A 15,427-nucleotide genomic window follows, 5' to 3' on the forward strand; every position below is an offset into this window, starting at 1 on the left:
ATAATGACTACAGCCTCGACTAAATTCATGTTGGCAGCATTTGGGTTCAGGACCAGATGCCCCCCTTCTGAGCGTCCTCCCAGCGATGGAGTGCTGCTTCCTCCCACCAGGCAGTCATGCTGGCTTCAACCTCTGTGTGTTCAGTCCTTTCAGTAACACCAAATCTAGGCTTATTAGGGAATCTGGACAGAGTTCGAGCACTGGCTCCATTTTTTTGCTTCATCCAAGTTCCTTAAGAGAGGACCCTGCAGAAACTGCAAGGTGTCATTTCAGGCAGGATCGAATGACCTCCTGGATATTTTCTGTGATGCCTACTAGGGCCTATGGTATGGTACTTAGTGAGTTAGTCCTTTGAGTAATAGCCACATGGATTGGGTATACGGCATACTGGAAAAACGCGACTTTTATAGGCTTTGCTTTTTGTAAAACCTTATGTTAGCTGTTCAGTTCCTCTGCATCTCAGGTTTCTGAATAGTAAACTGAGTTAATAATACCATTCTCTGTGTTAGATGGCTTAGGGGTCGTATGGTTAAAGACCTGTAGTCAGGGAGTGATAGATAGTATTATTGTCACTATCATTATTCCCTATGTTTTGATGCAAAATGACTAATGATGAAATTTTCAGATGTCAGCAATAGTCTAGGGAAGGAAATAGTTTGGAACTGTATGTTTCTTGTCTGGAGTCTCTAAAATTATATTCCAAATGGACATTCAGCAGAACACCTTATGTGACATGTGCTAGAGTGCCTTCTTTTCAAAGGATGCATATCATACATAAAAGAACAATTTACTGTAGTACATAAGGAAAGCAAATGGTCAGGAGGTAAGAAAATTTCCCGTGTGTTAGTTTTCTTTTTCTCTGTAGATGCAGCTAAGCTCCAAGATGGTTTTGTGTATATGACTGAGGCTTACAAAGGGTCTATTACCAAAATCTTTTTAGTGAAATATTTATTGTAGAGTCCGTTTTGCCCCTGACCTCCTCATTCGCTGTTGTGTATAGTCACCTATTGAGTGCTGTTTCAAGTTTTTCATGTCTGGATGACTTTTCATTAGCCACGCAGGTGAAGGAGAGAATTGGCAAGGGCCTTGAAGCAGAGTGAGCTATTCGACACCTGGCCTGAGCCACGAAGGCCAGAGCAAGATGGGATCCCTGGCCCCACCACCCTTCGTGTGGCAAGCTCTTGCAGTTTGGATCCCAGATCGGGAATTCTGATTTCTGTCAAAGAACAACCTATTGAAAATAGGTAGAACAATGGTCACCAGGCACAAGGAGGTGGGGAAATGGGGAGCTGTTGTCAAATGGTCCAAATTTGCAGTTAGGTAGGATGACTCCCCCTAGAGATCTAATGTACTGCTTGAGGACCACACTTAATACTGTATTGAATACTGGACCTTTCCTAAGAAAGTAGATTTCAGGTGGTCTCACCACAAAAAAAAAAAAAAAAAAAAAAAAGTATATGAGAAGATAAGTAAATTAGCTTGATAATAGTAATCATTTCACTATGTACATATATATTTACCAAATTATTCTATTGTATGCATGCCTTAACTACATACAATTTTAGTTGGGAAAAAAAGAAAAAAGCCAACAAGCAGTTTGAACTCTTCTGAAAATTTGACCTCTGTAGAGGATAGAGCTAAACTGTTGGGAACTAAAGTGTGATTGTCATACTAAGGTAGGATTTTTAGAATCGTATATGAATGATTTTGGCAATATTTCCTACTTTTATCATCCAGATTTATTGCTCCTGTTAAATTCTTGGAGTTGGGCTTTTTCAAACACAACAGTAGGCGTTTCAGTCAGTCACAGTTCAAATACAGGAGCACCCGCCTCTCCACATAGATGAATTCTTCATGGTAGTATTCTCAAGTGTACCTTGTCACTGTTGTTTTTTGTTGTTGTTGTTGTTGTTTTTGATCATTTATATTTTTAAAGAACCGATTGCGGTAATGGGCCAGTGCGAGTATTCCACTCATTTTCCAGATGCGGAGGATTCCCTTTTTGTTTTTTAAATGAAAAATGATAGTGAATTTAAAAAATATAATAGCTGTATTTCAAAGTTAACCTTAAATTACTTAAAGTTTTCTGTGTGTGCTTTATTAGCATCATATCAGGACCTAGAAGTATTGCACTCACATGTAATATAAAGGGAGAGTCGGTGATCTGTTTAACAACACATGACTGGAGTTGGAATCCAGAAATCCTAATTTGTATATTAGGTTGTAAGAACCTCAAAAGGATGAAGAAGTTGAACCACATGCTCTCTAAATATACTTATGTCTCCTCTTTGCTGATAGCTTACTATACATGAGGAACCTGGTCAGTTATCTTCTCATTTAGCCCACTGCCCACTTGGATATGGACATAATCTTGATTTTACAGGCAAGGACCAGAAGTGTGGTGAGGTCTAATTATCTGTCCAAGTTCTCAGCCTTTGTATGTGTCCCATTGGATAAAGCTGCTGTAGCAAAATGACATCTTGGGGGACACGGAGCTGCAGGGGCCCTCAAATGAGGAGACATCAACCTTTGTACATCCTTGACATGCCACCGCCCACCTGGGGCTTTTAGCTGAGAGCTGAAGAGCAAATTGGACATCTTATTCTGGATAAATGGTGCTGTTAATGCAAATTTATGTTAAAATGTGTGTTGACTCCACACAAGCATTTGTCAATTGGTAACTGATTTGGAGAATTTTAAAAATAAGAGGGACTGCATTTATTTTACTGCTTCAGGGTTGAAAAGCCACTGAGGTGGCTTGGGAGGTAACCTTTCAAAGGCAGTCCTCTCACAGCAGAGTTCATGGTGGAAGTGAGATCCTGCCAAATACTATGCAACCTGTGTGCCTCTGTCCTTCCTGGCCAGTTAAAGAGGATGTAGTTACACTGATAGAGAGGTTCCCCCGGATGGGTGGCCCACCCACACTACTCTACTACCCATTTTCCTGAGCACCTCCTGTGTGTGATACAAATGTCATCTTCTCCTCTAATGCTTATGAAACACCATGGCACAGGTAATATTTTCTCATCATGCAGCTGAAGAAAGTGTTCACGGTCATCAACCACCTTGAGGTTCTGAGCTGCCCAGTCTCTGCACTGGGGTGAAACTAGTCGATGCTCATGAAGTGCCAGAAATGAGATGAAGAGGAGCTTGATTTCAGCAGAGTGAACAAGGAGGCTCAAGGATCAAGTTGCACTAGACCTTGACACTTGGAAGGATTTTTTTCTAAGATAGGCAAGTGAGGGAAGGAGAGAGAGTGGGCAGGGAGGCATCTTAGGGGCACCAGCAGCATGGAGAGGGCTCAAGGAAAGTTTAATGTCCACACAGAAATAGAGCATGGAGCTGTTTGCCTTGGGCCAGAGCTCCAGCACCATGTGATTCTTGCCCTAGGCCCTGTGGCCCCTCACTGCCATGAGATGGAGCCTGAGAGGAAGAAACAGGGGTTCCCGCACCAGCAAAGGAGCTCAGCATGTGATGTGCTGGGGTTGCAAGTAAGGTGTTATACAGCAGATTCCATATTGAAAAAGAGAAATTGAAGCCCCCTGGTGCAGCCGAATGTCAGGAAGAGCCTGACAAGTTGGCTCAAATCTTGATGTGCCTCATGGAGTCTGGACTTCACTCTGGGAAGACCATGGGAAGCTCCTGAACATTCTTCAGAGGGAGACACATTAATAAACCAATTTTTTTTCACCACCTACAAGATTAAAGTAGTTGTAGCTTATGGGAGGGGAAGAGTTTAAGGTCGGGGCAAACAAATAAAATTTTATGGATTGGAACACTTGTTCACTGCTGGTAGGAATGCTCATTAGTATATCCATTGTGTTATTGGTATTGGTAATATTCAGGAAAGAACAGAACAAGAAGCAGAACCAATAGGATATATATGTATATAGAAAGAGATTTATTACAGGAATTGGCTCATGTGATTATGGAGACTGGCAAGTGTGGGCCAACAGGCTGGAGTCCCAGGAAAGGCAATGAAGTCAGAAGGCGGTCTGCTGATTTCCCTCTTGTATGGGGAAGCGAGTCTTTTTGCTCTATTCAAAATAATGAGTTTGTACTTTCAACTCATTAGATGAGGCCCACCCCCTCACTGTAGAAGGCAATCTGCTTACTCACAATTTACCAATTTAAATGTTAACGTCACCCAAAACCACCCTACAAATTAACACATGAAATTTACTATTATGTCTATTTCAGAAAATGATATAGCATTAGCCAGTTAAGTAATCTCATATCTTATGACCTAATAATTTCACTCTGTTAAATATCCTAGGGTTTGCCCACATGTAGTAGAAATGCCCTGGAATGTTTATTGCAGCAGTGGTTGTAAGAGCCAAGAATGATGAATGAACGATCACTATTCTCACCAACAGGGACGAATCTTGGGAATATCTTATTGAAAGAAAAAAAGCACGTTATAGAAAAACACGTAAGATATTATTTCCTTACTTTAAAATTCAGAAACTTGCAAAATGAATAAAATGTGACTTATAGATATAAACGTGTATGGTAAAACTATAAGGAAAAGCAGAGTTCTAAAACATGGACAGAAATTAGGAAGGGTCTTCAAAATTCACAGTTACAGGGTTATTCTTTTACAGGTGTTTTACTTGCCACTTCTCTCAAAACTTATGAAATTTCTTTCAAATCTATTGAATTTCTTATAAAAAACAATGGAAAGGGGCACTATTGTAATTTTTGGAGAGTTCAAAGATGATTATCTAAGTTAGAGATGAGATCCTCATTCTGATTTGGCGTGGAGGTCAAGAAAAGGGGAAAATAATGTCTTCCCATTTTTGTGATCCAGGGACTGAAAAATAATAGCTTAATTTTAAAAGATGGGATATGAGGAGACTGGGTTGGCTTGGGGGAGGTGGGGAAAAGTCCAATTTCAGATGCACTGAGTTGTAAAGTAGCTTTGACCCACCTACAGTTGAAATTATGGAATGACCGATGAGAAGAAAGTTCAGCATTGAAAATACCAATTCTGGAGTCACGTGGAGAAAAATGTGAACGAAGCAAGTACTAAAGTGGAACAGGAGCAGAAAGCTAAGGCCGTGGCTTAAAGGACTGGTGGCATGGAAGTAGAGAGGAGCATGAATGCTGAGAACAGAGCAGCTGGAGGGAGAAAATGGGTGGGGGGAGTTGCAGGATGCATGGTGCGAGCACGAGATGTGTGTTACTGCCTCAGTTCACGTGCGTAGTACAGGGCAGTCTCCTGCCTGCACACACTGGGGTGCTCTGTGTTGGCCGTGTTGCAGTTTTCTCACTCGTGATCTTCCACCCTCCAACCCCCTTCTCTCGACCTGGGAACAGAGATGTTCCTTACTGTTTCCGTTTAAGGATCTCATTCTCCCCTGGGTTATGGAGGCTCCTTGGGTGTCACCTCCAAGCTGTCTTCAAAGACTCTGCTTTTATTATTCCCTACAAGGCCGGGCATTCCATGCTCAGGGCCTGGCAGCTGACAGCTCAGCTGCGATCACCTTGCACTTTCACATCAATGTTTCAGTGAATGACACTAGAGAGCAAAAGAGGTTCCTTTAATATTGGGGACCCCAGAATTCATGGCAGTGCCAAGAAATCCCATAATGGGAGAGATGCTACAGACCATGCTGGCCTATGTCCTGCTTGGGGCCCTTGGCCAACCTAGAATCGTCATCAATATGGGCTTTCCTCTGGCTACTTGTTTGTTTTCTAATGTTGGGGTGTTGTCAGGATTTTACCTAAAGCTGGAAAAGGGGAAGTGTCCCAGATCTGGCTTGTGTAAAGGTGTGTGCTGATGTGTGGGAGCTGAACCCACTTGTCCTTACTCACTCATCAAGTCTTTATTGAGAACATACTATATTCAAGATAATGTCTGTGGTTGGAAACTAGAAAGACGTAGATCTCAGCTCTAAGTGGTATGCAGAGTATTAGAGGAGAGAAAAGCTGTGTCCTACAAATTATATTTGAAGAGTAAATGCTGGGACTCCTGGGTGGCTCAGCAGTTGAGCACCTGCCTTCAGCTCAGGGTGTGATCCCAGGGTCCTAGGATGGAGTCCCGCATTGGACTCCCTGCATGGAGACTGCTTCTCCCTCTTCCTGTGTCTCTGCTTCTCTCTGTGTGTCTCTCTTGAATAAATAAATAAAATCTTAAAAAAAAGTGATTGCTATTGTAGTTCAGAAAAAGACAGTATTTACTTTTAACCAGGAGATTCAGGGAAGATTCCCTCCCTGAAAAGGGGGAACTTGAAGTTAACTTTGAAGAAGGTAAGTCAGAATATTTAGACATGGAGATGGGTGGAGTGGATGTCAGAAAAATCGCTCTATTTGTTTATTTGTTTGCTTTTAAAAAAAAAAAAAAGATTTATTTATTTCAAAGAAAAAAAGAGAGAAAGTGGGAGGAGAGACAGAGGGAGAGGGAGAGAAAGATCCTCCAGCAGACTTCCCACTGAGCATGGAGCCTAACGCAGGGCTTGATCTAATGACCCTGAGATCATGACCTGAACCCAAAGAAAGAGTTGGAGGCTCAACCAACTGAGCCCCCCAGGTGCCCCAGAATTGCTTTAAATATTATCCAGAAAATTTTCTTAAAATGACTCCAACAACAACACCAGTAACAATAGCAATAACAGGCAGACCTTTCAAACTGAGCCAAAACAATTGGCTCTGATCAAGAATTAATGTGGTTTATTCTGGTTCAGTCCATGGCTTAGTTTATCTCCACATGTTGACTTCATGCTTCAAAAGGCATAGGGCTCTAGATAGATTATGTGATTATATTTTATAGTCTATCCTAAGATATTTGCACATTTTGATTTCAGCATTTCTACCTCCCAAATTCAGAAGGCAGGAAGAAAACGTATGAAAATGGCACTCACTCGCTTGTCTATTAGTGACAGGTGCAAAGTGATGGAGGGAAGGCTTGGTCTGAAGGATGCTTTTGCCTGTCAGGAGATTCCAGACAGGGCTGAGAAGGCCACGGGAGGAGAGGCTTTATTGCTTTCTTGTGACAAGGGTCACCAATGCATCCCAGCATGTTTTGTCCTAGTGTGGACTGTGGGTTCTTTCCGCTTTGTCCATGATACGCATCTCTATCACTTTGAAGTTGTTTGTTTTTTAAGTGGGGTGGAGAAACAAACAAACAAAAAAGTCTCAAATCTACTCTTTAAAGAGTTAAGACATAAACTCTCTCTCAAGGTCCAATCTTACCATCTCAGAAAGAAGTCACCAAGTTTTTCTTGTATACATGTACACACACACACACACACACACACACATACACACACCATATATAAGAATAAAAAATGTTTCTGTAAAAATGTTACATTTCAGCAGTTTTTCATTTAAGAAAGAAAAAAAAATAGATTAAATAGTCCCTATAGGAAATAGTCAACTGATGAAACAAATATTTTAGAGGCTTAGAGATCCCCCTCCTTAATAAAATAAAACAGAATATAGAGAAGCAGATGATAAAGAACGTTTTTAAGACTCTCGAAAGCAAGGTTATGGTCACTGAATTTCTCAAGGGTGAAATTAATGGGAATCTCGAAGTGGCATAGTTACCAGAACCCACACCAAGGTTGTTTTTATTGACTTGCTCTCCATTTGCTAAGCCGGGGAACAGCATGCTTGAGGGCACAAATCACCATGAGATTCAACTCTCAGGCTTTGGAGGAAGAGCTCTGTAATCAAAAATTTAAAAAGAGACAAAAAACAGGCCAGGTGGGGGAAACCCAACCTCAAAAACAAGACAACACTGGATTGATATACATAATTAAATTCCACAGGGTAATAGCTGCTAACATTTAACACTCAGGCCCAGGTACATGTTTGGGTTTTGTGAGAGCAGTGTCCTGTTTGTACGTCTCAGTGCACAGAGGGCTGCACGTTAGCTACCCGTGTGCCCAGTCTTGAACATGTGTCCACCGGAGCAACATCCAGAAGAAGACTTTAACTCTAGACTTAATCAAAAATGTGCTCAGGCAATCCAGAGCAGCGGATGAAGCTGGTTGTGATCCTGGCAACTTACACAAACTCTACCCAATCTTGAGTAGATGTTTTCATTTCTAAGATGACCCTAGGGTTAGGGGTGGGTATTTGGCTGAATTTCCTGAAGGGAAGGAATGAGCTACAAGCTGAAGTTTATGAACAACTTTGCCCTGTGGCTCTTGAAGATTATTGTTCTTATTATTTTGAGAAAGAGAGAGAGAGGAGAAAGAGCATGCAAGTAGGGGTGAGGGAGGGGAAGGGAAGAGGGAGAGGGAGAGAGATTAAAAGAGAGATAAAATGTCAAGCAGGTGAGCCCTCCCCCCCCCCATATGAGGCTTGATTTCATGACCCTGAGATCATGACTGAAGCGGAAATCAAGAGTCTGACACTTAACACCTGAGCCACCAAAAGTGTCCCATGGAGGATTTTATTAGTGTAGGCAGAGGCATCCTGTGCTCAGGTTTTCCTTTCTTTAACTTTCAGTGGTCAGGACAACTCACAACTCTTTCATCACTCTCCACTGCCACTACTGTGTCCCCAGCATGCAAGGCAGTGCTGACCGCAGCATCTGGAACATGTTTCCCCTTTGGGGTGGGTGCTGGCGGTGTGTGGGTGCTAGTGCAGGGTGGGGACTGTGGCTTCATGTGTGAGTTAGAGCTGTCCAAGTGACTGGAACATGCTCAGCCCATGCAGGGCAGTCGAGATTCCTTCCCTGGACCATCTCAGCATCTGTATTTTTTTTTTTTAATTCCTCTTGTCGAAGGTTGAAAGCCTATGAAAGAAATCAAACCTCATTCTCTAGCACTTGCCCTCCGAAACTTCTCTAGGATTAGCAGGTAGGTGTCAGTGAGCCTTCAGAGACTTTAGGGGAATTTGACCATTGATGAATCAGGGTATTTACTGACTGAGAGTACAATGATATTTTTACATCTTCTAAGATAAAAACATTGGGTTTTTAGATGTTTAAAAACAAACACAAACGAAAATCAGTACAGGAAGAGAGGAAGAAAAGTAAAGCTCTGAGCTGGTTGCAGACTTGGGCTCCTGTCTTTCCCTTTGAACTAATGCCGTCCTGTGCCCGTTTATTTAGCGTTGATAAAAGAAGACTTGGTTTCTAAGCTATGCTTTTTGTTGCTGGTTTTGGTTTTGTTTGGTTTTATAGGAACTAGAGGTTGCAAGCAGGATGGCTTTCCCTCTCCTCTAAGAAAATTTGTGAAGACATTTAAGATTTTGAAACCATTAAGAATTTGAAGACTATCAAGTCAATCCTTCAGGGATCAATGGGAAATTATTCCCCCAGGCAACATCTCTTCTACGTATTCCACCATAGTTTTAATTAAATAACTCCGCTGATGGGGCTTCTGGCACTTCCCTTGAGAGATTATTCACAATCCAATAAATCTCAATGTGAGAAAATTTTCCCTGACTTCAGCTATTTAACCACAACTCACATTTAAAAAAGTCTTCGCCACAGTCTGCCCAGAAGGAAAGGCCCCAGTTCCACTGAAGATTCATACAAAAAGCTTTCTGAGAACAGAGCTCCGATATGCAATATTCACATTTAATAGCACTGTAAATAGCTTACAGGCGTCATACCTGCCGATTGTAGTGGGGTGATGATTGTGGCCAATAGGAATGAAGTCTGGGCATGAATTCTGTGAGCATTTATGTGCGCCATTTAACTAGCAGAATACTTAAGAAACGTAACATTCTCATTTCACAGACCAGCTCTTAAGAACATATTTGTCCCCTTTCTTGGCAGGCGACATGAAATGCTATATGCTACCAAAATTGACATTTCCAGAATAGTTTAGCGAAGGAGCGTGTGTGTGTGTGTGTGTGTGCGTATTCTCTGCATATAGGATAGCTTCCTTCCTGACATAGAAAGAACCCAAACCTTCAGAAAGTTTTAGGTCATCCACCTAATTAATTCCACTAATGGATAGAGTACAGTTATTTCTCTTTATAAACTGGATGCTACAATTGGAAGTATACCACTTTTCATCTGAGAAATAATCAAGGAATTCAGCTACTGTCTCTGAGACAGAGCTTGGTAACATTAGAGTATGTCCCCACATAAGACAATTATGTCTGTCCCATTGGCTTATGATGTCATGTCTCAAAATATCTCTTTTTGATCTATAAGAAACACAGTTACTCATTTAAGTAAGTGACTAATTATAAATAAAGAACATTTATTTAACGGTTAAATTATGTCCCTTCTTCCTTCTATTTTTCTCAAATCCTAGAAATGGTTCCTAAAAGAATAAACATCAAATAAGATGGAAAAATTTGTAGTTACTGGCATTGTGTTTGTTTGAGCTAATACGGTTTTTGAATTTTTATTCTTAACACCAGTCTGATTATTATGTTTTCAGTGAAAATAACAGAATTGAACCAAAGGGCATATTATTAAAATGTGTTGCTCAAATGACACTGTGAGGTTTTAAAAAAATGGAAGACTGGGCAGCCCAGGTAGCTCAGTGGTTTAGCGCTGCCTTCAGCCCAGGGCGTGATCCTGGACACCCAGGATCAAATGCCCCGTCGGGCTCCCAGCACGGAGCTTGCTTCTCCCTCTATCTGTGTCTCTGCCTTTCTTCTCTCCGTGCCTCTCATGAATAAATAAATAATTTTTTTTTAAATGGAAGACTAAGAAATAGACAAGTGAAAGGACCCTGCCATTCTGACATCCAGCAGGGACGCCGCAAGTGGTGTGCAATCAACCAATGAAATCTTCCCCAAATCTCTGTTCCTAAGTTACAAATAAATCCCGCCCCACCTCAAGTTTCTTCCCACTGCCTTTCTTTTTCATTCAATAAATATTTATTGAATGTCTACTGTATGCTAGGGGCTGTGTGCAACTGAGGGTACAGAGGGAAAATGTTCTAGTTCTGATCTCAAGCTCGAGTCTCATTTAGAATGCCATTCAGTGCTTCCTATAATGCAGGTGTATAGGGCAGGTGTTGGTGGTGATGGATGCTGGTGGTGGTGGAATGTGTGTTGGAAAAATGGTAGCTGAGAGGAGAGGGGGGTCATTCAGGGAGCTTCAGAGAGCAAAAGATGCCGGGCTTACTCATGAGGGAAGATTAGAAACTTCTCGGTTGAAGAATGGTTGTGCCGTTGGCAGGATAGCATCCCTGCTTAGGGGAAATCGTGCTAATGTCTCCATGCAAAAGTGAGGCTGGCGTGCTAGGGAACGGCAGGATGCTTAGTAAAGTGGGAGTGTAAATTAGTTGAAATGGGTAGTGGAGCCAGGTGATGCATTAGGAGGGGTAGATCGCAGAGACAGAATTTGATGTGCTATCAGCAGGAGCTCCAGATTGTTGCTCTGAAGGGGTGGGGGCAGTTTTCAGAACACTTGATTTGGAATTACATTTGCCTAACAAGACCACATTGTTACTTAGGTTGCATTTTCTTTGCAGTGGGATGGGGTGGGAGCTCAAGTCCCCTAGTTGCATCTTTGTGGCACTGCTGACACCATTTTCAGGTGTTTTGACTTTATTCTTTAGGTAATGGGGAACCCTTAGGAATTTTGAATAGGTGAATGGTTTGCAATTTAGCAAGAGTACTCAGATGGAGTCCACAAAGGAGCCTGGAAGAAGGTAGAAGAGGGACTAGTAAGGAGGCTGTTAAGGGCTGAGTTGTGTCCCCCCGGATTCTTATGTTGAAGTCTGGACTCCAGAGCCTCAGAATGTGGCTATGTTTGGAAATAAGGTCTTCAAAGAGGTTAAAATGAGTTAAAATGAAGTCATTTGAGTGGGCCCTAATCCAACATGACCAATATCCTTGGAAGAAGAAGAAATTAGGATACAGACACAAACAGGGGCAAGAACACATGAAGACACAGGAAGAAGACAGCCAATGCAGGCCGAGGAGAGGGGCTGCACTGAATCAAGCCTGCTGCCGTCTTGGTGTTGGGCTTCCAGATGTATGCTGCTGAAGCCCCCCAGTCTGTGGTCTGTGGTTATGGCAGCCTGATCAAACTGATGCAGAGGCTGTAGTAATAGGCCAGAGAAAACAGGAAGTAGAGTTAAACTAATGCAGGGTAATTGGGGATGAAGCAGAGGGAGGGTATTCTTCCTATGTTGTCATTATTCTTGTTCCTTCCCTACCAGAGATTCAGAATTTATATTAAAAAACTACTATGGTTGCCAGGACTTGGGCTCAGAAATTGCTGGAGCATTGTTCCCCTTGCTTACTTGGTTTATTAGGATTTTGTTCATTAGCCATTCCTGGTTCTTACTGTCATTCTACATTAATTCGTTCTTTTCGGCACACCCTTCTCATCCCCAGAATTGGTACACATAGTTGTTTTATCATGTGTCTGATACTCTGATGTCTAAGTGGCTCTATGTCTACGATCTGTTTTTTCTCCTGCTGCCTATTATCCATCTCATTTCTTTACATCCTTATGCTCTTGGTTAGTTTTGCAGGTGTGCCTGCTCATTAGCTCTTTATAAAGCATTTCTAGGAGTTCTCTGAGACTAGAATGAAGAGCCTTCATTCATAGAAGAGTAAAGTCCTGGTGTCAGAGTAGCAGTTGGTTAGGTTCTAACAGGGTATGTGCAGGTCAGCAATGAGGAAGTCGTGGCCAGCTATCGGGAGGGTCAGAGGCCTGTCCTGGCAGCAAACTAGACACGCCCAAATGGGGATCACACCAGACAGGCCCAAATGGGGCAGATGTCATGATATGAGCCCTCTGACCAAATTAGAAAGAAAAAGTGAAATACCCTGCTTCAGTAATGAATATACTGCCCTCTAGTTAGCAACTCAATAAAAGATAGAAACCCAGCCCCCAGGGCACACAGCTCCCTCTCTCTCCTACGCTCACCTACTCTCATATCTTGAGAATATACTTTTTGCTTTAGTGAACTTTCCTGCTTGTGATCCTCATCTGCTAGCTGTGTGTCTATCGTTGAATTCTCTTTCATGACAGGACCAAGAACTTCTGGCGATTCCTTTGAGTCTGGCTGGGTTGAGGCTCCAGGGCCCAGGCTCTCCCCAGGTCACCTGACAACACTGGGCTACTTTAAATATAGGTTTTTGGAGCACTCATGCTATAGGAATTAGGACTGTAGATCCACATGAGAACTGACTTGCGTGTACAGCTCTACTCTAGGATTTTTCCTTCTCTCTCTCTCTCTCTCTCTCTCTTTCTCTCTCGTCTCCTAGAGATTCCGGCAAGGTCAGGTTTACTTTCAGTCCTTTTGTACCATGAAGTTATACCCCTCGCACATCTCAACAGGAGGAGGCTCTTCTCTTTAGTTCCCGACCTCAGGTAGACCCTACACGTCAACATCCATTTAATTGTGTCATGTGAGGCTCAAACAAGAGTTCAGGTTTGCTTAGGTTGGTACAGTATGCCTAGGGCAAAGTGGCTTGCTTCCATGTTCTTATTTCTCACTTAGATTTTCCCTCTTGATTTCTATATTGTCAGGTAATTGATGCTTTTAATTTTTTTTAAGGTTTATTTATTTATTTATTCATGAGACAGAGAGAGAGGGGGTCAGAGACATAGGCAGAGGGAGAAGCAGACTCCTCACAGGGAACCTGATGCAGGACTTGATCTCCAGACCCCAGGATCACGCCTGGAGCTGAAGGCAGATGCTCAATCACTGAGCCACCCAGGCATCCCGATGCTTTTAATATTCTTAAAATAGTTTATCCTACATATTTAGTTGTTTTGAAGAGGAATTTTAGTGCTAATAACAGAACCTGATATTTTACTAGAAATGTTAGTGTCCACATTTCTAAAGTATAAATGCAATCCCTCCCATCACCAAATCTGTTCTACTCTCAGTCTCCCATTTGAGTCAATACTCTCACTTCTCCAAAACGTTAAGAGTCATCCTTTATAGCTTATTTTCTCTCATCTTCACATCTAAGTGGCTAGACTCTCAAAATAAATGTCTCATCTATGTATATCAGCCTGTACTATAAACTACTATCTCTCACCTCTGTGTACTTTTTTTTTTTGAAAAATGATTCATCATCTAGATGCTTTTACCTGAAAGTCTGATCTGAGTAACATAGCCCATCATGTTCCCAGAAATACGGCATCTGATACCCTAGTTTTTGGACTCTCTTCTGGACCTGGTAGGACTATGTTTTCAGTTGTTTGGTGCTCTAAGTATGGATAAGAGATGCCTGACCTCCTTCATTCTTGATTACCTCCAGAAGAGACATGCAGTTCTTCTCAGACTCCACAGGTTTCTGGGAATTAGCTCAGACAATAGATTATAGAGCAGAAGAGTTGAGAAATGATAGGATTTCATGATAGTCTTAGTGTTGGGTATCAAGTAGAAGGAAGATTCAAGAATGGTACCAGGTTTTTACTTGGGATCCTGGGTAGAGAGTGGCATCATTCACTGAATGGGGTAGTATGAGGTGAGAAAATGGTCTGGAGTAGGGTGGAGAGGTTTGGTTCCAGACATCAAGAAGGTAGTAGGCAGGAGGGTTTTTGAGTCAGAACCCAAGAGAGCGATTGGGTTGGAGATGTAAATATGGTGAAGGCATGGGCATGCATGAGCCTATACAGTGACCTCTGGCTAATGATCTTTTACATAAATGACTAGTGATTACTGAATGTTTGTTCCTTGGCAGCTCGGGGCAGAGTTCGAAAGGCTTTACATGAATTATTCCATTTAATCCTCACAATACCCCTAACAAGTACGTAGTGATATTAAGATAGAATTATAAAAATAAGTTAAAACAGAAAGTGAAGGACAAACTCTGGTGAGTGTAAGAAGACAAAGCTCTTAGCACATAAGGGTGACCTGCTAAAACAATGTGACATGTACATAGACAGATGAAAGGGATGATCTTAGACGCAGAGATGCTTCACCATCCACACTCGAGACCCATCCCATTTGACCAGTTTTTCTGGAAATTGAAAATGCTCATTAATGTCTGGAGGGACTGTCAATTTGACCTGAATTCTCTGCTCAGCAGCATTTTCTAGGCTGGGTAGCAGTTGCCTTTTGGGATGAATGCATTCCTGAGTTTCTTGTAGTCCTTGCTATTCCCTATTATTATACCTACTGGGTTCAGAAATTTCTGTTACCTTGCTGGGCCCTGCAAATTTGCAACCCTCATCTACTCAATTACTCCCTAGTTCTGTTAAAATTTGATTCAGAGCCTTCTAAGATTGGTCCTTGCATACATTCTGAACTTGTCAAGATTGCGAATCCGAGAAACCACTGAGGAGCCGACACCCATGCAAACACACAAGGGTTTATTTACAGGCTTGAGCTTGGGTCCAAGTATACCCGACACAGCAGAGCAGGGACTTGGACCCCGAAGTGGGTTCCAGCTTAGTTTTAAGGGCTGCTCTAGGGGACCTCCAGAAGGGGGGAGGGGAGGGATTTCTCAAGTTCTGTTCTCATTCTGATATGAGACTTTCTGCCACGGGCATTGAGCTCTGTTCTTATTCTAATATGGGACTTTCTGCCCC

General features: G+C 42.1%; 1 protein-coding gene across 5 annotated transcripts in view; it reads left to right on the forward strand.

The window, feature by feature from the left end:
* Nucleotides 1–15,427, forward strand: part of CD226 (CD226 molecule) — an 88,093-nt gene that overhangs the window by 16,046 nt on the left and 56,620 nt on the right. The gene's annotated exons all lie outside the window — the stretch shown is intronic.

Source organism: Canis aureus, chromosome 1 (genome assembly GCF_053574225.1).
Source record: "Canis aureus isolate CA01 chromosome 1, VMU_Caureus_v.1.0, whole genome shotgun sequence".
Classification (NCBI taxonomy): Eukaryota; Metazoa; Chordata; class Mammalia; order Carnivora; family Canidae; genus Canis; species Canis aureus.